This window comes from Macaca nemestrina, chromosome 4, assembly GCF_043159975.1.
Source record: "Macaca nemestrina isolate mMacNem1 chromosome 4, mMacNem.hap1, whole genome shotgun sequence".
Classification (NCBI taxonomy): Eukaryota; Metazoa; Chordata; class Mammalia; order Primates; family Cercopithecidae; genus Macaca; species Macaca nemestrina.
The window spans coordinates 144817680-144841314 of NC_092128.1; the positions used below are offsets into that span (position 1 = coordinate 144817680).

Genomic DNA, 23635 nt, shown 5'->3' on the forward strand with positions numbered 1-23635 from the left:
GCTTCGTGTCCCACACTGAAAAGTCGGGTGAGGGGAGACACAACCGGGAAGAGCATCATCCCAGGCAGGGAAGCACCCTGTAGTCATCTCAGTACTTAGGGAGGAACTTGGCTGTGAGCTGTCAACAGGCAACAATCCACCAGCAGGAGCAAGAAGTGCTTTTTTTTTTGGCAGGGTCTTACCCTGTTGCCCAGGTTGAAGTGCAATAGCACCATTATAGCTCACTGCAGCCTCGACCTCCTGGATTTTGGGAATCTTCCCACCTCAGCCTCCTAGTAGGTGGGCTTACAGGCACATATCACCATGCTTGCCTTTTTTTTTTTTTTTTTTTAATTGACTTATTGTAGAGATGGGATCTCACTATGTTGCCCAGGCTGGTCTTGAACTGCTGGGCTCAAGCAATCCGTCTGCCTTTTGATTGTAGGTGTGAACCATCATGCTTGGCCTGAGTACCTTGGTCCTGAAAAGAGGGGCTCTTTGGGATGTGTCACAGTACCCCTACACCACTGCGGAGCACCAAGAGCTGTCTGCTGTTGTGAGCAGCAATGAACTATGGTTCATATGGGGAAGTCTCAACAACCCAGGAAATCATGAAAATCCGTCACTACAAATGAAGTCAAGACCAGGAAGGAAATATATTATTTACTATTATTATTATTTTCAGACAGGCTCTTGCTCTGTCACTCAGGCTGGGAGTGCAGTGGCGCGATCTCAGCTCACTGCAAACTCCACCTCCCGGGTTCAAGTGATTCCCCTGCCTCAGCCTGCTGAGTAGTGGAATTACAGGCATATGCCACCATGCCCAGAAAATTTTCGTATTTTTAGTAGAAATGGGGTTTTGCCATGTTGCCCAGGTTGGTCTCCGACTCCTGACCTCAAGTAACCCGCCCTGTCCTGGTCTCCCAAAGTGCTGGGATTATAGGCATGAGCCACTGTGCTTGGCCGAGGAAATATAGTAAATGCCCATTAAGTCCAGTAGCTCTATTGAAATTGGCAGCAGGAGCTTTATTTGTTCAAATAACATAAAATCTGGGTCAGTAAAGCACCCATTTTGCTCCAATCAGAGAAACGTGACAATTAGATTAAGAATTCCTTAAGAAAAGAGAACTACCTCCTTGTATCTGACTACATAGCTTACACAATTTCTGGTTGACAAAGAAAATATTCATCCAGCCTTTTCAGACCAGAGGATGGATTACAAGCGAATTTAATTTTTTTTTTTTTTTTTGAGACGGAGTCTTACTCTGTCGCCCAGGCTGGAGTGCAGTGGCCGGATCTCAGCTCACTGCAAGCTCTGCCTCCCGGGTTTACGCCATTCTCCTGCCTCAGCCTCCCTAGTAGCTGGGACTACAGGCGCCTGCCACCTCGCCCGGCTAGTTTTTTGTATTTTTTTTTAGTAGAGACGGGGTTTCACCGTGTTAGCCAGGATGGTCTCGATCTCCTGACCTCGTGATCCGCCCGTCTTGGCTTCCCAAAGTGCTGGGATTACAGGCTTGAGCCACTGCGCCCAGCTACAACCACATTTTTAAAATGTCAGGACCCACAGGAGGTCTGAGGGAGCTACAATGATGGCAAATGACAAGGCCATAGACCATGTCTTAGCTCTCTTGCTCCTTAACTGTAGAATAAGAGGTATTTCTTGAACAGAAAATTGGAATAGATACAGTGGACATCCTCAAAACCATCTGCACTAAGCTGTGGGAGTGTCTGGGTGAAAGGTGGCCAGGTGATCTCTCAGTGATGGCACCACAGGTCAAGGACCTGCCGTGAAACACCTTCTAAAGAATGAAGTCTGAGCCAGGATAGGCAATCAGAAGCTAGGACTGGCACTCCTGGGATCGAACTGAAAGCACAGGCCAAGTAAGACGTAAGACTAGCAAACTAGAAGAGCAAAAATGCCTGCCAAGTGTGGCAGCTCACACCTGTAATCCCGGCACTTTGGGACGCCAAGGTGGGAGGATTGCTTGAGCCTAAGAGTTCAAGACCAGCCTGGGCAACACAGCAAAACCCCGTCTCTGCAAAAATTAGCTGGGCATGGTGTTGCATGCCTGTGGTTCCAGCTATTTGGGAGGCTGAGGCAGGAGGATCGCCTGAGCCCAGGAGGTTGAGGCTGCAGGCAGCTATGATGGTGCCACTGCACTCCAGCCTGAGCAACAGAGCAAGACCTTGTCTTAAAAAAAAAAAAAAATCCTGGCTGGGCATGGTGGCTCACGTCTGCAATCTCAGCACTTTGGGAGGCCAAAGCGGGTGGATCACCTTAGGTTAGGAGTTCAAGACCAGCTTGACTAACATGGCAAAACCTCATCTCTATTACAAAAGAAAAAAAATAGCTAGGTGTGGTGGCGCATGCCTGTAATCCCAGCTACTAGAGAGGTTGAGGTAGGAGAACACTGCTCAAACTCAGGAGGTGGAGGTTACAGTGAGCTGAGATCGCACCATTGCACTCCAGCCTGGGCAACAAGAGCAAGACTCTGACTGAAACAAAAACAAAAACAAAACAAAACAAAACAAAAAATTCCTTATGCTGGGTTCCCAGTGTATCAGTCTGAGTTCAACCTGAGAAATAAAACCAATAGGAAATCTATATATGCAGTCATGCACCACATAATGACAAATTGCATGTAGGACAGTGGGCCCATAGGATTACAACATAGCTGAATAATTCCTATCACCTAAAGATGTCGTAGCTGGCATAACATCATAGCACAATGTTTGTGGCAATGCTGGTAATGCTACTCATTAGCCAGTCACAAAAGTATCACACATACAATTATGTCCAAAACATACTATTTTTTTTTTTTTTTTTGAGGCAGTGTCACCCAGACTGGAGTACAGTGGTGCGATCCCAGCTCACTGCAGCCTCCGCCTCCCGGGTTCAAGCTATTCTCCTGCCTCAGCCACCCAAGTAGTGGGATTACAGGTGCATGCCACCACATCCAGCTAATTTTTGTGTTTTTAGTAGAGACGGGGTTTCGCCATGTTGCCCAGGCTGGTCTCGAACTCCTGAGCTCAAGTGATCTGCCCACCTCAGTCTCCCAAAGTGTTAGGATTATAGGCATGAGCCACTGCACCTGGTCCAGTACATAATACTTGACAATCATAGTAAAAGCCCTAATGGTTTCTGTATTTACTACACTATACTTTTATCATTATTTTAGAGTGTGTTCCCTCTATTTATATAAAAAGTAACTGTAAAACAGCCTCAGGTAAGTCCTTCAGGAGGGATTCCAGAAAAATGCATTGTTATCATAGGAGATGACAGCTCCATGCCTATTACTGCCCCTGAAAACCTACCAGTGGGACAAGACGAGAAGGTGGAGGACAGTGATACTGACGATCCTGATCCTGTGTAGGCCTAGGCTAATGTGTGTGTTTGTGTCTTGGTTTTCAAGGAGTAAAGAGAAAAAATATTTAGTTGGAAAAAGGTTATAGATTAAAGCTATAAAGAAAGAAAATATTTTTGTACAGCAGTACAATGTGTTTTAAGCTAAGTGATTACTGTCAGAGTGTCAAAAAGTTTATAAAATTTAGAACCTTTATAAAGTTACAAAGTTACAGTAAGCTAAGGTTAATTTATTACTGAAGAAGGGGTTTTAAAAAGGATAAATTAGTATAAGAATTCCTTGAACCCAGGAGGTAGAGGTTGCAGTGAGCCGAGATAATGCCATTGCACTCCAACCTGGGTGACAGAGCGAGACTCCATCTCAAAAAAAAAAAAAAAAAAAAGAAAAGAAAAGAAAAGAAAAGAAAAAGTAGCCTAACCATACAGTGTTGACAAAGTCCACCTCCAGTAGTGTGCAGTAATGTTCTAGGCCTTCGCATTTTCTTTCTCTTCTTTTCTTGTTTTTTGGAAGGAGTCTCACTCTGTCACCCAGGCTGGAGTGCAGTGGTGTGATCTCAGTTCACTGCAAACTCTACCTCCCAGGTTCAAGCAATTCTCCTACCTCAGCCTCCAGAGTAGCTGGGATTACAGGCACCTGCCACCACGCCAGGCTGATTTTTTATTTTTAGTAGAGACAGAGTTTGGCCATGTTGCCCAGGCTGGTCTTGAACTCCTGACCTCAGGTGATCCGCCTGCCTTGGCTTCCCAAAGTGCTGGGATGACAGGCATGAACCACTCATTTTCTCGCCACTCCCTCACTGACTCACCCAGAGCAACTTTCAGTGCTGTGAGCTCCATTCATGGTAAATGCTTTAGACAGGTGTACGATTATTTTGTCTTTTATATCAGCAGTCCCCAATCCCCCAGGCCTTGGACCAGTACTGGTCTGTGACCTGTTAGGAACTAGGCTGCACAGCAGGAGGTGAGCGGCCTGCAGGCGAGCAAAGCTTCATGTGTATTTACAGCTACTCCCCATCACTCGCCTTACCCACCGAGCTCTGCCTCCTATCAGATCAGCGGTGGCATTAGATTCTCATAGGAGCATGAACACTCTTGTGAACTGCACATGCGCAGGATCTAGGTTGCATGCTCCTTCTGATAATCTAACTAATGCCTGACGATCTAAGGTGGAACAGTTTCATCCTGACACTTCCCCACCCTTCCCTGCAGCCCTGGAAAAACTGACTTCCACAAAACCAGTCCCTGGTGCCAAATAGGTTGGAGGCTGCTCCTTTATACCGTATTTTCACTGTACCCCTTCTATGTTTAGGTATGTTTAGGTATACAAATACTTAGCATTGTGTTACAATTGCCTATAGTATTCAGTATAGTAATGTGCTCTACAGGTTCGTATCCTAGGAGCAATAGGCTTTACCATACAGGTTAGCGTGTAATAGGCTAGGCCACTTAGGGTTGTATAAGTACACTCTATAATGTTTGCTCAATGATGAAATTGCCTAATGATGCATTTCTTTGAATGTATCCCTGTTGGTGGGTGCGGTGGCTCATGCCTGTAATCCCAGCACTTTGGGAGGCCGAGGCAGGCAGATCACTTGAGGTCAGGAGTTCGAGACCAGCCTGGCCAACATGGCGAAACCCTGTGTCTACTAAAAATACAAAAGTTCACCTGGCGTGGTGGTGGGCACCTGTAATCCCAGCTACTCTGGAGGCTGAGGCAGGAGAATCGCTTGAACCCAGGAGTCAGAGGTTGCAGTGAGCTGAGGTTGCACCACTGCACTTCAGACTGGGTGACAGAGCGAGACTCCGTCTCAAAAAAAAAAAAAAAAAGTATCCTTGTCGTTATGCAATGCACGACCACACACACACACACACACACACACACGTATACCTATACATCAATGTACATATATATAACTTTTATGACTTTTTGCAGGGATTTGACCTCATGCAACTGTGGGAGCTGGTTAAACAGTCTCTACTAGAACTGACTTTGTCTTTCCTTCTTTGCTTTCCCTTTTTTTCCCTTCTGATGCTGGCACCTGCAGTCCACAGGGCAGACAGCCTGGAAGGGGAGATGACGGCTATAACCTAAGGAAGCAAGAACAAGCTCAAACCCACAAACTTGAGCTGGAGCCCAGGAGTACGAATGAAACTTGTCAAAGTCCCTTATTGCCTCTAACCTTGGGTTTTATGTCGTGCAGAAGCCAGGGCCCTTCAGGGTGGAGCCGACAGCCACACAAGGTCCAGGTGTGGTAGAACCTGGAGGGGCTCCAGGGGCAGGTGGAGCTGTGGCAGGCCCAGCCAACAAGTGGAGGCAGCAGATGAGCAGTGACGTGGGTGAGCTACAAAGGGGCTGCTGTTTCCCCTGCACCTTCCACATCTCCCATAGGTATCCCTCCTGCAGTCCACCCTACTGGAAAACATATAAGGAAGGGAATTCTGGGAAGTGTAGTTCAGCCAGGCCCAGCACACACATGACCAGGCCACCCACCACACGCAGCCTCTTTATTTGTTTTGAGGCAGTGTCTCACTCTGTCGCCCAGGCTGGAGTGCAGTGGTGCGATCTCCGCTCACTGCAGCTCTGCCTCCCGGGTTCAAGCGATTCTCCTGCCTCAGCCTCCCCCAGTAGTTGGGATTACACATGTGCACCACCACCCCTGGCTAATTTTTGTATTTTTCTGAGTAGAGATGAGGTTGCACCATGTTGGCCAGGCTGGTCTCGAACTCCTGATCTCAAGTGATCTCTGCCTGCCTCAGCCTCCCAAAGTGCTGGGATTACAGGCGTGAGCCACTGCGCCCGGCCCACACCCAGCTTTCATCTAAGGTCAGTCTTGCCAGAGGACTTGTCAAGTGGCCTTTGGTAAGGGATTCCACCAGACTTAGAAAAGAGAGGTGCCAGCCAGTGCAGGATGTGGTCTGTTTGTCTTCTTATGGTCACAGGCTGGTGGCAGCGGTTCCCTCCCTCTGTAGCTCTGTGTTGACTGGGCTGTCATGAAAGGGCTCATTCAAGAAAATCTCTAGTAGGTTTGAAAGCACAAGGCCTCAGTGGGGTTGGCACCAGCCACTTTGGCAGTGATGAGAGACAAGGTCCTTGACTTCAGAAATCAGTAGCTTTAGCTGGGCACGGTGGCTCATGCCTGTAATCCCAGTGCTTTGGGAGGCCCAGGGGAGTGGATCACTTGAGGCCAGGAGTTCGAGATCAGCCTGGCCAACATGTTGAAACCCCATCTCTACTAAAAATATAAAAATTCGCTGGATGTGGTGGTACATGCCTGTAATACCAGCTACTCAGGAGGCTGAGGGAGGAGAATCGCTTGAACCCGGGAGGCAGAGGTTGCAGTGAGTCAAGATCATGCCATTGCACTCCAGCCTGGGCAGCATGAGCAACAGAGCTCGGTGGTGTCTCTGGTCAGTAATGTGTCACCAAGGCACCATGCACTGTACGGGCTGTTCGAGGCACTGCAGAGGATGCCATGCATGAGTTGGACAGGAAAATGGAGAGCATGAGGCTGGTGGACAAGAGGACTGACTGCAGAGACGCCGCCCAGAAGAATCACGGCCAGGACTGTGTAAGAGTCCTCAGAGGGCATTAGCCAGGTGTGGTGGGGCACACCTATAATCAGTTACTACGGAGGCTGAGACAGCAGAATCACATGAACCCAGGAGGCAGAAGTTGAAGTGAGTTGAGATCGCACCACTGCACTCCAGCCTGAGTGACAGAGAGAGACTCTGTCTCAAAAAAACAGAAAAAACAAACAAAAGAAAAGACGAAAAAAAAGAGGGGGTCTCCAAGAGCCGTGGACCTGTGACTGTTACTATGGACCTCATTTTAATCTCAGCCCAACTGGTGTTAGCGTGGCCTTGAAAACAAGCATCAAATATTGGGAGTTCATCAGATGTCAAAATCATATTCTCCAAGGATAGAGCTGCTCTGTTGAGATGGCGTTTACTCCAGAGGCTGAGCAGAACCTCTCACATGTATTTCAAAGAAGAAAGAAGATGTCTGTGGCCGTGATCACAGAAGAAGACATGCCACTGTTTCACAGGAATAGCTCCACTGTGCTGTTTGCTTTGGAAGATTTCCTAGAAAAACAGCTGGAGTGGCCCCAAAGTGGATCTATTGCCTGAGAATATCAGCTCCATCTTTGACTCAGACACCATCAGCTGGTCTTCAAGACCCGGCCCGTTCAAATGCAATTTTCTTGCCTGAGGAGGAAGGAGCTTGATGCCATCTTTGCAAACATAATGTTAGATTTTACAATCTCTGGGCATTTCTACAGAGCTTTGAACATCTTTCTATGTGCAAATAAATGAGTTCCAGCACAAGAAAAAAAAAAAAAAGTCATTTTCTAAGACTGAATTAGAGAAACTTCTTTCTAACTGACCGGTTGAGAATAAAAGGTCTGTGCTGTTTATAGCACACAAATTATCTTGCCTGAATCAATTAACTACCAGAGTGTCATTTGAACCATGCTGAGCTGTAATCAAGGGAGCTGTCTCCACCTGTCATGGCCTCTTTTCTGAAGTTTCTTCCAGGAATATGTTAAGGCAGAGCCTACCTGAAACCATATGTGCTGAGCACCAGTACAAAACTGGGGAAAAAAATAACATTTTGCCTTTTCTTTACTTGCAACATTTTTTTTTTTTTTTTTTAAATTCAGGTACAGAGACGCAGTCAATCATGCATAGAGTCATCATGAACTGAGCAAAGCCCTTCTTATAAAGCTACTGATTCTGAATTCACCACAAAAGACAAGTTCTGGTCTATTTAAAGGTTATGGTTGCTAGCGAGTTCTTCCAAAACCTACCTAATTAGGGCAGGCAATGCTGAGGAGGTGCGAGCAGTGAAGGTTTGTCTCATGGTGACAGTATTTCACAAAACTGCGGAGTGCCAAGTGATTTGGTCTCTGAGATATTTCCACAGTAACATTTCTCCTTCTGTATCAGGCAGCAATTTTAGTTATGGCCTCCAGAACCAATTTGAGCTAGTTTTGGAGAAAAGGGATTTATTAAAAGAGGGTTCCTAAATCCAGCTGCCACTTTGTCCACACAGGAAATGAGCTGCTGCCACTAAGACTGGTACAATTTTTGCCTTTCAAAGTTAAATGTCTCTCCTTCTTGTCATCGCGATGGGTTTTGCATGATATACTCTCATGGGTCTGACTGGAGAAGCCTGGCTCCCAGGACAAGGTCTAGGAACAAGGAAAGTAGTAAAGTTGATTTCTACTTTGATCTTGGAAAGGCAGGACTCAGGCTGGGTGCGGTGGCTCACCCCTGGTACCCCAGCACTTTTGGAGGCTGAGGTGGGAGGACTGCTTGAGCCCAGGAGTTTGAGACCCACTTGGGCAACATAGGGAGACCCCATTGCTATAGAAAAATTTAAAAATTAGCCGGGCCTGGTGGGGCATGCCTGTGGTTCCAGCTACTTAGGAGGCTGAGGTGGGAAGATTGCTTGAGCCTGCGAGTTCCAGGCTGCAGTGAGCCATGATCGTGCCACACTGCATACCAGCTTGGGTAACAGAGCGAGACACTGTCTCAGAACAAAACAACCAAAACAAACAAACGAACAAAGGCGGGGCTCAGAGGGTGGAAACTCCTCCAAATATAAGGAGAGTGATCACAGGATCACAGGTGTGCCACAGCCACCAGGAAGGATAAATGTTCCCACAGCCAGCGTGCCTTTATTTTTCTCCCCCAGTTACCGGCATTCTGGTTCCAGTTCTCACCATCTATGTTTAGAAGAGACATAAACATAAGCTACAGATTTATTTAAAACTCCAGTGTCCAGAATATATATCGGAGATGGGATAATTTTAGCCCTAAATTCTACACCCTCTAAATGTTCACAGCCACGTACAGGGTAAGACACAGTAAATGCCTTAGTAAATTGTATCAATAGGATTCTTAAGAAAGAAAGAACTCTTTTTATTGCATCCTGTTTAATGTGTTTTTATGGTCAGAAATTAAACCAGTTCATGTCGGCAAGATTTGCAGAAATGGGGTTTGAAACCCCATAGGTTTTTCTAACAAGGTCTGAATAGACATTTGGAAGGGTGGGCTCAGGCACCGGGGGCAGCCAGGATTCCCAGTACTATTTTTTTTTTTTTTTTTTGAGACGGAGTCTTGCTGTCTCCCAGGCTGGAGTGCAGTGGCATGACCTGGGCTCAATGCAAGCTCCGCCTCCTGGCTTCCTGCCATTCTCCTGCCTCAGCTTCCTGAGTAGCTGGGACTATAGGCGCCCGCCAACACGCCCGGCTAATTTTTTGTATTTTTAGTAGAGACGGGGTTTCACCGTTGTTAGCCAGGATGGTCTCGATCTCCTGACCTCGTGATCTGCCCACCTCGGCCTCCCAAAGTGCTGGGATTACAGGTGTGGGCCGCCACGCCCAGCAGATTCCCAGTACTATTAGTGACCAGTCCTACATCTGTTAATTTTTTATTCCTCAACACAAAATAAAAACACACTAGGTATTTTCAAACTTTTTTGTTTTTTAAGATACAGGATCTTGCCCTGTTGCCCAGGCTGGAGTGCAGTCTGAACGCCTGGACTTCAGCAATCTTCCTGAGTAGCTGAGACTGCAGGTGCCAGTCACTACACCCGGCTCTAGACAGCAGCAGTACTGCCCTCCATGATATTTGATCACTGAAAACAACACATCTTTCCGTTTAATTGTCGTCTGTGCAGTTTGCGTCTCCTCAGCTACAGGAGACGGCCAGCTGGAGGGGTAGGGTAACCTCGAAACTATCAGGGACACCTTGGTCTTCCACTGCTAACATCTAATGCCTTTGCACTCTCACAGCTAATGGTGAAAATACCAATCTCCATGGCACAATCATGGCTCACTGCAGCCTTGAACTCCTGGATGTCCCGAGGAGTTCCCACTCATAATCCTTTTTCTCTCTTTCACTGGGCAGGGAAGGCTGTCAGTCAAGATAATCATTGGTTCCCACTCAACACAACCCACCAAGTTAAAAGAACCAGCCAGTACATAAAAGGGAATGATGACAGTGATTGATGATAATGATGATCATGATGATAATCAATTATTATTAGTATTATCACTAAAGCTTACATAGTAATGCTTACTATGAATGGTTACTTTATATATTTCTGTCAGCAGAAAGACTCACCCCTGCACCAACACCCACTGCAGAGGAGAGAGACACCTGTGATGTGGGTAACACCACGAGATCCACCCTCCACACCCTCCACCGCCTCTCTGGTCCCTGGGCTCCTGGCGCCTCCCCCTGTCCTGTGAGAGCTGAAGGATGTCCTTTGAAAATCACGGAACCTCATAATCGCTAAGGTCCCTGCAGGACTCTGATTCTGTGAGTCTGCAACTCTTACCCTAAAGCCGAGTTTCCTGGCCTCAGCATCAGTGACATTTGGGGTCAGATAATTCTTTGTTGTAAGAAACTGCCCTGTGCATTGTTAAGATCTTTAGGGGCAGTCCTGCCCTCTACCAAGTAGACATCAATAGCACTCCCCGCTGCGATGACCAAAAATGTCTCCAGACTTGCCACATATCCCCCTGGGGGACAAAATCCACCTACCACCTTGAAAACCACTGGCCTAGATTAACTTAAAATGCTGCTGAATGCCACACTCCATTCCTTCAGCAATTCGTCAATTTTCCTACAGTTTTTCTTCTCTCTCTTTTTTTTTTTTTAAACAAAATCTCCTTTTCACTTGGCAATACCACCCTTGCTTTCCCTGTTCAGGGGATCTGTGCATAAGCATTTTTACTCCCTCGTCATGCCCTCCATGATATTTATTCACTGAAAACCACACATCTTTCCATTCAATTGTCCTTTATGCCATTTGCATCTCCACAGCAGCTCAAGATATCCAGCTGGAAGGGCAGGGTAACCCCAAGTCTATCACTGACACCTTGGTCTTCCACTGCTAACATCTGATGCCTTTGCACTCTCACAGCTAACGGTGAAAGCACCAACCTCTGTGGCACAGTCATGGCTCCCTGCAGCCTTGAACTCCTGGGTGTTCCCAAGGAGTTCCCACTCATAATCCCACTATTCTCTTCCACTGGGCCTGGAAGCCTGTCAGTCAAGAGAATCATTGGTTCCCACTCAAAACAACCCACCAAGTGAAAAGAGCAAGACAAGAAAATAAAAGAGAATAATGATGATGGTTGATGATGATGATGATAATTATTATAATTAGTAGGCATACTAGTAATAACACTAAAATTTATATAGTAATGCTTACTTACTGTGAATTACTTTATATATATCCCAAGCACTTTGTAGACTACAATTGTCAGGAAAAACTGTCCAAACTTAGGAATGGGTAGGAGATTCCTTGGTGTCTTTTAAGTGAGGTGCTGGGTATCATCTAGCAGACTCACTGGGGATACTTTGATTAACTTTCGGTCGAGAAAGCTCTTTGCAACTTTGTAGCCAATTTCCTGTGGCTACTGTAACAGATGACTACACACTAGGTGGCTTAAAGCAGGGGACCCAAACCCAGGGCCGCAGACAGGTACTGGTCTGCAGCCTGTTAGGAACCTGGCCACACAGCAGGAGATGAGCGGTGGGTGAACCAGCAAAGCTTCATCTGCATTTGCAGCTGCTCCCCACCACTCCCATTACGGATTGAGCTCCACCTGCTGTCAGAGCAGCAGCAGCACTAGATTTTCATAGAAGCATAAACGCTATTGTGAACTGCGCATGCGCGCGATCTAGGCTGTGGGCTCCTTATGAGAATCTAATGCCTGATGATCTGTCACTGTCTCCCATCATCCCCAGATGGGACCGTCTAGTTGCAGGAAAACAAGCTCAGGACTCCCACTCATTTTACATGATGGCGAGTTGTACAATTATTTTATTATATACTACAATGTCATAATAATACAAAGTGTACAATCTATGAAACGTGCTTGAATCATCCTGAAATCATGCTCACCTTTGGTCCATGGAAAAGCTGTCTTCCATGAAGCCAGTCCCTGGTGCCAACATGGTTGGGGACCACTGGCTTAAAGCAACAGAAATTGATTCTCTCACGTTCTGGAGGCAAGAAGTCTGTAATCAGTTTCACTGGGGAACAAAATCAAGGTGTCAGCAGGACCATGTTCCCTCTGAATGCTCCAGGGTAGAAGCCATTCATTGCCTCTTCCAGCATCTGGTGGCTGCCAGCATTCCTTGGCTTGTGGCTGCATCCCTTCAGTCTCTGCCTCTATGGTCACACCACCTTCTAATCTCCTGTCTGGGTCAAATCTTCCTCTGCTTCTCTCTTTCTAGGGCCACCTGGAAAATCCAGTATAATCTCCCACAGTCTGGAGACTGTTGTGGAGTGAATGAATCACAACTGTAAAGTCATATTTTTGCCATATGAAGTAACAGTCACAGGTTCTAGGATTGGAATGTGGGTATCTTGGGTGGAAGGCATTTTTCAGCCCATCGCTGAAGGGATAGCTGCAAAGTTGTAGGAAACTAACAGCACCGCAAATGACTCCTGTAATGATTTTTTTTCTGGTGGAGAATATACACCTCTGTAAGTTAAATTCTCATTTGAACTGGACTTAACACCTTATTGATTCTCCCATGAATTAATAAGTTGAATAAAATATATTCCTCATTTTCATTTTATATTGAGGCATAATTTTACCTTTCTGGATGTTAGACTTTACTGATAGTAACTCATTCATGCTCACAACAAGCTTGTGACATAATGTCAGGGGCGTTCGAACCAGAGCAACTCCATCTTGAATAGGGGCTGGGTAAAATAAGGCTGAGACCTACTGGGCTGCATTGCCAGGAAGTGAGGCATTCTTAGTCACAGGATGAGATAGGAGGTCAGCACAAGATACAGGTTACAAAAATTATGCTGATAAAACAGGCTGCGGTAAAGAAGGCTGGCCCAAATCCCCGAAAACCAAGATGGTGGTAAAAGTGACCTCTGGTCATCCTCACAGCTCATTATATGCTAAATATAATGCCTTAGCATGCTAAAGACACGCCCACCAGCACCATGACAGTTGACGAACGCCATGGCAACACCCAGAGATTACCCTATATGGTCTAATGAGAGGAGAAACCCTCAGTTCTAGGAATTGCCCACCCCTTTCCTGGAAAACTCAAAAGTAACCCATCCCTTGTTTAGCATATAATCAAGAAATAACTATAAGTATCCTTAGTCCAGCAGTCCAAGCTGCTACTTTGCCTATGCAGTAGCCATTCTTTATTCCTTTACTTTCTGAATAAACTTGCTTTCGCTTTACTCTATGGACTTGCACGGAATTCTCTCTTGTGTGAGATCCAAGAACCCTCTCTTGGGATCTGGATTGGGAACTTTTTCTGGTAACAATAAGCATGGATACTTGTCCCTATTTTACAGATTATAAAATTGAGTCCCTGACAGCTTAGGAGACTTGTCCAAGGTGTAAGGCAAAAATAAAAATCTAAGCCACCTTTGGGCCAAAAGGATCCCAGAGAAACCTGAAACATTGGATTCCTGGCCATGACAGGAAGGATGGACAAGCCTCGCTATGCCCCACCCCTTTTGGAGTTTAGGCACAACTGACCAGCATTAACATTAAAATAGAAATCATAAGACAGAGAAAACAGATTTACTATGGCAATAAGATACCAAATTGCAACCTGACTCTGGTATAGTGTCACATGCCAGACGCTGAAGGAAATCCAAATGTTTTACCCCAAAATATATTGCTTTGACATATTTTGAAACGGCTCTGCAAAGCTGTCTTTTCTGAGTAAAATGTGTATCTGCAGAGAATCTCTATTAAACCAACCAGGCCTTTACGGGGTCTAGAAGGGATTAGCTAAGAGTCTGACACCTTTTAAGGTCCGAAGAGAGGTATTTACCATCTGTTCTCTCTGAAGCCTGCTACCTAAAGGCTTCATCTACATAACAAGAACTGAGGTTTCCACAGCTCCCCTTTTCTTAACTCAAGCATTTCTTTCTACTGACTTGGAGACTTTAGACAAAGCTTAACTCTTTTAACCAACTGTCAATCAGAAAATCTTTGAATTCACCAATGGCCTTGTACCAGCCCCAACAGCCTCGCACTTCAAGATACCGTGCCTCTTTATGCTGAGCCAATGTATACTTTCCATGTACTGCTTTGTGATTTTACCTACAATTATTGTCTCATAAAATGTATAAAACCAACCTGTAACCTGACCACCTTGGGCACACTTTCGTGGGACCTCTTGTTCCCCAGGCCATGGTCACTCATATTGGCTCAGAAGAAACCTCTTTTAAGACTTCACAGTTTGGGCTTTGCGGGGTTTCTTTTTGGGTTTGTTTTGGTCAACAGAGGTCACAAGGTCCTACAGCTAAGAAGGGTGATTTGGACCGAGTGTCCATTTTGCAACACTGTTGTAATATGATGTCCAGATTAAATGTCTTTTTTATTTTTATTATTTTATTTTATTTTATTTTGAGACAATATCTCACTCTGTCCCCAGGCTGGAGGGCAGTGACATGATCTCGGCTCACTGCAACCTCTGCCTCCCGGATTCCAGCAATTCTCCTGCCTCTACCTCCCGAGTAGCTGGGATTACAGGTGCACACCACCATGCCCAGCTAATTTTTGTATTTTAGTAGACATGGGGTTTCGTCATGTTGGCCAGGATGGTCTTGACCTCTTGACCTCGTGATCAGCCTGCCTCAGCCTCCTAAAGTGTTGGGATTACAGGCGTGAGCCACCACGCCCAGCCCTACATAACTTTTAATGTCTCATTAAGCTAGCTTTGTCATTTGCTTCAGAAGTTCAGTAAACATCTTCCACAATAACCATTATGAACTAAATGTTTGTGTCCCCCCAAAACCCTCATGTTGAAACCCTAACCTCCAATGTTATTCCCTCAATGGTATTAGGAGGTGGAGCCTTAGGGAAGTGATGAGGTCATGACGATGGAGTTCTCATGAGTGGGATCCATGCCTTATAAAAGGGACCCTACAGAGCTCTCTTGTCTCTTTCCACCACATGATGATACAGGGAGAAGGGGCCATGTATTAACTGGGAAATGGGCCCTCACCAGAAGGTGAATCTGCTAGCACCTTGATGTTGGACTTCCCAGCCTCCAGAACTGTGGGAAACAAGTTTTTGTTGTTTATGAGCCACCCAGTCTATGCTATTTTATTACAGCAGCCCAAAATGACTAAGATAACAATCTAAATTAAAAAAAAAAATGGGATACAGATTAGGCCTGCTGAGGGCAGACAGGATGATGTACCTGCTTAGAGAGATTTGGGTTATTTTTCTCCCAATTCAGAACACAATCATGAAATGCAAATATTAGGATTCAGCCAATACACACATGCAAACTGAAAAACAAATATCTCTGATGGGAAAAAAATGGTACTGGTTGTTTATAATCCCCGACTGCAAAGGATGGATTGCTGGAAGGCTCTTGTTTGCTAAAAGAGATTCTGAGCTTGAGAATTCAGACTGAAAAAGCTAAGAGATAACCTGCTTAGCATAAAAAAGGGAGAAGAAGACAAAGATCTAGGGCAAGGAGGAGGAGGGGATAACCAGTGGCCCATGAGGACTTTGGAAGGTAGAATTAGGTCTGTGATTGCAATTTCGTTAAGTTTTACAGTGGCTTGTGACCGAGCCTTCCCTAGGATCTCTTGCATTAATTGCCTATAGAATCTATTTTACACAAAATATGCTTTGTAGAGCCAAATATGTGTTTTTTAAATGCTGAGCTCCGCTAGGTCCAGTGGCTCCTGCCTGTAATCTTAGCACTTTGGGAGGCTGAAGTAGGTGAATCCCTTGAGTTCAGCAGTTCAGAGACCAGCCTGGGCAACACGGGGAAACCCTTTGTCTACGACAAGTAGAAAAATTAGCTGAGTATGGTGGCACCTGCCTGTAGTCCCAGCTGCTTGGGAGGCTGACATGAGAGAATCACTTGAGCCTGGGAGTCTGAAGCTACAGTCAGCCAGGATCACATCACTGCATTCCAGCCTGGGCAAGACAGTGAGAACTTTAAAAAAAAAAAAAAAAAAAAAAAAAAAAAAACAGAAAAAGAAAAAACAAAAAAGAGAAAAACAGAAAAAAGAGAAAAAACAGAAAAACAGAAAAAAGAGAAAAAAATACTGAGTTCTACTTTTAGAAGAATGCAGGGTAAGAAGAAACGATGTCCACAGGGCTGCCATCACATTTGGGTCACACACAATTCCATTTTAAAACTATATGTGTACTTTTCAAAATGTGCCAAGGATTAACTGTTGTCTGGGGAATCAGATGGACAAGATTTCAGTATATTACTGCATCTCAAATTTAATGAATTTGCATGAAAAAAAAAGTTTTTTTAAAAAGGACACAAGGAGAAGCAATGATCCCACTGTATTAAAAAAATCCAATAGCATTCAAAATATTATTCATACGCAAAACACCCACCCTCACTCTCTAAAATACAAAAATCAGACAGCTGACTTTGATTCCCAGTCACTTGTTTTTAGAACTCGAGGGTCCCCTGGGTGTCTCTGAATTAAGCAAGTTCTCTGGTCTGTTCGTTTTCTGATTCATTTTAAACCCCTGCCTAGATTGTGGTTTTTACATCACATCATCTCCCTCTTTCCGCCTGGATCCATCTTTTGATTTCTAAAACTGAGCAGTTTACGAAGAGTTTTTCCTTTCTGAATCCGGGTCTGTGTATGAATAATCGAGAGACCTACATATCCTTTACACAGGAAGCACTGGGAAGAGGCATGACCAAAGCAAGGACCTGTCAATTTCAAATGCCCCATTCAACTTGGCTTCTGCTGTTTCTCCTCTGTACCACAGGAGACACCAGGAACCAACCTACCCACCAAACACCCTCCAAAACTTAAATATGTATTTAAGATACATTGTGTCTCTTATTTTTTGTAACGTATCATTGCTGTTAATTTCTAACTGGACTACAAAAAAATCTTTCTTTTTTTTATTGTTGTTTTTGAGACGGAGTTTCCCCTCTGTCGTCCAGGTTGCAGTGCAGTGGCGTGATCTCGGCTCACTATAGCCTCTGCCTCCCAGGTTCAAGCAATTCTCGTGCCTCAGCCACCCAAGTAGCTGGGATTACGGGCACCTGCCACCATGCACGGCTAAGTTTTTTATTTTTAGTAGAGACAGGGTTTCACCATGTTGGCCATGCTGGTCTCGAGCTCCTGACCTCGGGTTACCCATCTGCCTCGGTCTCTCAAAGTGCTGGGATTACAGGCGTGAGCCACGGCACCCAGCCTGGACTACAATCTTAAATGTAAGGGTACTATATATCTTGAGCCCAACATTTTAATCCAGTGAACAATATCTCTAATTGTGTGACAAAGTCCTATTTTCCTCTGGTCCCTGATGTCAGTCTTCAAAGAATAGGGGAATTACTAAATCCTATTCAATTAAATTTAGCCTAAAGCTACCTCCTTACATATTTTAAATTCACCCTGAAGGTTTCTGTGTCCATAGTGAACTGTAACAGAACCGGATGTATAAACAGACGGTCACTTACCCTTCTGCCAATCACCGAGTTTTGGCCAATCAACGGTGGTCAAGTGTTCCAACCATGTTCCAATAAGGCAAGCGCTAAGCAATCTTTGTTTGTACCTCACTTCCATTTTCTGTGTGTTATTTTCCTTCCTCTGTCCATAAATCTACTTCCACAATGCAGCTGTGCCAGAGTCTCTCTGAATCTATTCTGGTTCAGGGGTTGCCCGGTTTGTAAATCGTTCTTTGTTCAGTTAAACTCTGTGTAATTTAATGCATCTAAGGTTTTTCTCCAACCAGTCCTAGGCCACAGGAATACTGTTAATTCACAAATGAGGAATTTGAGGGTTATAAAGTTTAAACAACTTGCACACAGTGGCACAGCAGAGCCAACATTTGAACTCAGATCTTTGGGACTCCAGAACTTTCTTTTACACCATTACCTATCCCTTCTCTTCAGCAACAATGACTTCCTTGCAGTAGCTGGAACCTAGAATATGGCCTTCCACCTTAGAACCTTCACATACCCAACACTTCCCTGAAACCAGAACACCTTCCGTCCTCTGCTGCGCCTTCACTTACTGGACTCCTATATAGACCGTATCTCCACTCCAACCACCGTGTTCTTTACCATCAGAGCATGCATGTCACTTTGTCATTGTGAGCTCATCAGTTCAAAGAGGTGATAAACGTTTCTGTCCCCCACCAATCTCTGAGCTCTTTCCAGAGGCAAGAGCTTCTGTTGCGATTTATGATCATGACCCTGAACCCAACAAATAATAAGAGTTTAACAAATTTTTAATTGAGCAAATAGATGAATGAATGAATGATACACTACAAGAAGAATGAATGAAAGAACAAAAGCAGCCCCAGATGGAGAACGTAAAATGCACTGTGCAGCACCAGACACCATTGCAAGCACTCAGGTCAAGATGGGAGGAGTTTGGGGCCAGGTGCGGTGGTTCACGCCTGTAATCCCAGTACTTTGGGAGGCCGAGGCAGGAAGATGACCTGAGGTCAGGAGTTTGAGACCAGCCTGGCCAACATAGTGAAACCCCGTCTCTACTAAAAATACAAAAATTAGCCAGGCATGGTGGCAGGCACCCGTAATCCCAGCCACTTGGGAGGCTGAGGCAGGACAATCACTTGAACCCAGGAGGCAGAGGCTGCAGTGAGCCAAGACTGCACCATTGCACTGCAGCCTGGGCAACAGAAGAAGACTCCATCTCAAAAAAAAAAAAAAAAGGAGGAGTTTGGGCCAGTGGGATTTTGGGCAATCTCATCTATTATATCAAGAATGCCCTAGAAAAGACTGGGTGTGATGGCTCCAACCTGTAATCCCAGCACTTTGGGAGGATGAGACAGGAGGATTGCTGCAGGCAAGGAGCTGGAGACCAGCCTGGGCAATGTAGTGAGACCCTAGCTCTACAAAAAAAATTTAAACAACTAGCCAGGTGTGGTGGTGAGCACCCATAATCCCAGCTATAGTGAGGCAGGAGGATGACTTGAGCCCAGGAGTTTGAGGCTGCAGTGAGCTACAGTCAGGCCTTTGCACTCCAGCTTGGGTGACAGAGCAAGACCCTGTGTCTAAAATTTAAAAAATTAAAACATTAAAACAACAAAAAAAGAATGCCCTAGAACATACCATAGTCTTTCCCACATGCAAATTCATAAAATCCAGGTGCAAGGCCTGGCTGGTGTAGAGGTTCTCACCCAGGACGCCTGTGTAATTTTGGCAGTCTATGGAGACACCAGCCAAATACACCTTGGCTCTGAAACCCCTTGGTCCCCACCACAGCTATCATTCATAGACGGTTTTCCCTGGATTTGAACTTCAGGTTTCCCTGCAGATTTTGAGGTGTGTTTTTGGTTTTTGTTTTTTGTTTGTTTGTTTTTGCCTTTCCATGTTCCCTGTTGCCTAGAGCAGAACTCCATGCACAAGTCTCAGGCCCTCAGAGTCCCAAACCTTCCTTCTGGGACGAAGCTGGTAGCTCACTAGGCAAAGTCCTGCCACGAGGAGGGTGTCAGAGAAACAGGATTCACATGCAGAAATTACTCCAAATGTCTTTTTTTGTGTGTGTAAGAACTCATGTCACAGAAAGTGAGATATTTCTAACTTTGAAAAATAAGACTCCTTGCTTTTGCAATTGTTCCTTGAAGACCACAATCTCCCAGGCATGACTTTGTCCCCACTCCCCTGAAGTAGCCCAGTTGTTTTTGAATAGTCATGCTTCAGTAGTACAGACAACTGATATTTACTCCATCTCCTGTGAACCTCGTGGGCATAAAACCATATTTGGAAAACACAGCTGAATCTATTGATCTATAACATGGTATACGTGGCATGAAAATGAAACAGAGACATGTGGCCTGGCCTCACTTCCTTCCAACCACAGAGCTGTCCCTAGGTTCCTCCTTTGTAGATATCCCAGAGCTACTACTGCTGTGCCTCCAAGAAATGTTCCCAGGCATAACTTGAAAGAAGGACTAGAGTTAGGGAAAAGACAAAGCAGGGGCCAGTGCTTCTACTAAGCAACCTTGAGATAAGGGAAGTTGTTTAGGAATTTCATTCCCACCAATGTCAGAGGCCATGAAGAAAACTGTAAATCAAAAAATATCCAAGATAGGTCCTAATCAGTTTAGAGTTTTATTTTGCCCAGGTTAAGGACCGTGGCCCGTGACAGCCTCAGGAAGTCTTGAGCACATGTGCCCAAGGTGGAGGGGTTACAGCCACCTTGGGCACATAGTTTTATGCATTTTAGGGAAAGATAAGTTACAGGCAGAAACATAAATCAATGTATGGAAGGTATATACTGATTCAGCCCAGAAAGGTGGGATATCTCAAAATGAGTGTTTCCAGGTTGTAGATGACTTCATAGATTTCTTGACTGGCAATTTGTTAAAAGAGCTAAATTTTGTCTGCAGAGTTTGAAGTCAGCATAAAGAAATGCTTGAGTCAAGATGAGGGTTATGGAAGCCAAGGCTCTTGTTATGTAGATGAAGCCTCCAGGTAGCAGGCATCAGAGAGAATAGATGGTAAATATCTCTTTTTGGACCTTAAAAAGTGTCAGACTCTCCAGGAAAGACCTAGGAAGGGAAGGGAATTCTCTACAGAATGCAAATTTCCCCCACAAGAAACAGCTTTGCAGAGACATTTCAAAATATGTCAAAGAAATACATTTTTGGGTAAAATACTCTGATTTCTTTCCAGGTCTGCTCTCTGTCATGTGATACTGTATCAGAGTCAAGTTGGAATTTGGAAACTTATTGCTACAAAGAGTCTGTTTTGTCAGTCTTATGATCTCTACTTTAACACCAATGCTGGTCACTCGTACCTACACTCCAAGGGAGAGGGTATAATGAGGCATATCTGACCCCTCGACTTCCAGTCATGGTCTGAACTAGTTTTTCAGATGTCTTTGGGACACCCTTGGCCAAGAGGGGGGTCCATTTAGTCAGCTCGAGGACTTTAAATTTTATTTTTGATTTGCAAAATCAAAATATTTTCCCAAAGTACATGACTTTGGTGTATTTTGAAACAGCCACTGCAGGGTCAGCTGACAGAAGTGGCCTTGCAAAGTTGTCTTTTATGGGGGAAATTTGTATCTGTAGAGAATCTCCATTCATGCAGCCAGGTCTTCCCTTTCTAGGCCTTTCCTGGATCTAGGAGAGACTGAGAGTCTGACACCTTTAAAAGTCTGAAAAGAGACATTAACATCCATTCTCTCTGAGGGCTGCTACCCTGTGACACTTCATCTACCTAACAAGGCCACCTTTGCTAGCCAAGCCTCTTTCTTTCTCCCCCGAGCATAACCTGGTCCTTCCAATAAAAGCTGAGTTACCACCATAACCTGTTTTTGGCCATGCATCCTTTCTGTAACCTCAAGACACTATATAAGTTTCTCAACCTCACTGGTGGATTGGGTCTCCACTCTGAAGGTTCCCATGTATAGATGTTAAATAAATCTGTATGCCTTTTCTCTGAATCTGCCTCTTGTGAGTTGATTTTTCAGTCAACCTTCAGAGGGCCAATGGTTTGGACATAGTAGGAGGAGATTGGGCTGGGAGGGAAGCTTCTACCATTTTCTTCTGTGGCTTCCCACGCAGTTATCCTGGAGAGATCAAAGTCTATAGAAACCCACATGTAGAAAATTACATTTGGCAATGTGTTGCTCAAGAGAGTGATGCTTAAGTAGGTTGAATAAGGTTATCATAAAGCTTTTCTTCTTTAAGTTAGGTTGTGTAACAGTGGAGGGCAAATTAGCATGACTGACTCTATTTTGTCTCTGACACTCACCATGGGTGTTATCTTTTAGGTTAACTGCTTTTGCTTATCTCTGCATGTAGGCTGAGCTAACTAGGGAAGGAATTTAGTTTATATGTAACTTTAAAGTAAGGATCATAGTCCCTTCCCAAAATTAGCCCGTGAGGAGATAAGGAGGGTATACACACAAGCAAGCATATTATGTTAAACATTTATAGGAGCATTGTGATCTGACCAAGGAGAAAGAATTTTCACAACATCCTTGGACCCTTGCTGCCACCTAGATGTCTGTGGCCATTGGTCATCTCTTGGTCTCAATCCCTTTTCTCTTCCCCCTTCCCCTAGCATAAAAAGAGCCTAAAGTTCGTATTTACTTAAGATGATTCTTTCGAATGCTAGTCCACCATCTTCTCAGTTTGCTGGATCTCCAAAAGAAATTTGTCTTCCTTGTCCCAACACCTTGTCTCTTCACTTATTGGCTGCCATGCACTGGGCAGCGCAAGTTTGAACCCAGCTGCAATTGTAACTCTGGAACTAACGTGTATTAAGGATGCTGGGGAGAATAATACTAGACAAGGGAAACAAAAGAGAAAGCAGTCTCTTCTTATCTTTGTCTCTCCTCAGCCCCATAGCACCGAGGTCTTTGGAGTCTTGAGCCTGTCCACAGACCAAGAGGGGAGTCCGAGATTAGCAACATGGAAGGATTACCAACTGGCATTCACACCCGTGCCCTTTCTGTTTGCCAAAGGAAATAGGAAAGAATGAAAAGATCATTTTTTCCCAGCAAGTATCTGTGGTCTAAAGGTTATGCTGAGGGAGGGGAAATGGGGGGACAGAATGACAGCTCCTTTCTGTTTCCGGGGAGTCCCGAAAGACAGCCTTTCCCCAATCCCACTCTTGTTGAGACGGTGGGTTCATCAAAGCCACAAAGGGGAAGAGGACCAGGAGCGTGTTTTTGGCAAAGATGTTTTCCTTGACCAGTCCTTGGTTAGGCTCCTTTGATCTCACTTATCTACTAGGCCTTGATCTTGGCCTTCTGTGTCTGTCCATGCCAAGTCCAGTTTTAGTAAGAATCTTGCAAAATCAGGTTTGAGAAAATCCCCTAATTCGATATCCAATCAAGTTCATCACCCCATACCCTTGTTGTCTGAGCCCTTGGCCTGCCCTTAGCAAGAATCCTGTTGGCCCATTTAACAAGAATCCCCCACCCTTGATGTCTCCTATTAGTAGTTTTCCATCCATTGACACTGAAACCATCCCAACAGGGTTGAAAAGACTTGGAGGCTGAGTTCTGAGCAGAAATATAGTTATAATTAAGTGTCAGAGGCATTCGAACCAGAGCGACTCCATCTTGAATAGGGGCTGGGTGAAATAAGGCTGAGACCTACTAGCTGCATTCTCAAGAGGTCAGGCCTCCTAGTCACAGGATGATAGGAGATCAGCACAAGATACAGGTCACAAAGACCTTGCTGATAAAATGGGTTGCGGTAAAGAAGCCTGCCAAATCCCACCAAAACCAAGATGGCAACGAAAGTGGCGTCTGGTTGTCCTCGCTGCTCATTATATCTAACTGTAATG

The 23635-nt window shown here is 45.0% G+C and overlaps 1 protein-coding gene and 1 long non-coding RNA gene across 5 annotated transcripts in view; both read right to left on the reverse strand.

Moving 5' to 3' along the window:
• Positions 1-19032, reverse strand: part of LOC139362948 (uncharacterized) — a 36797-nt gene extending 17765 nt beyond the window's left edge. Inside the window, exon 1 of the long non-coding RNA XR_011622606.1 lies at positions 17819-19032. This is a non-coding gene — a long non-coding RNA (uncharacterized lncRNA). The remainder of the gene's footprint in view (positions 1-17818) is intronic.
• GALNT17 (polypeptide N-acetylgalactosaminyltransferase 17) overlaps positions 1-23635 on the reverse strand; it is a 606009-nt gene that overhangs the window by 235955 nt on the left and 346419 nt on the right. The gene's annotated exons all lie outside the window — the stretch shown is intronic.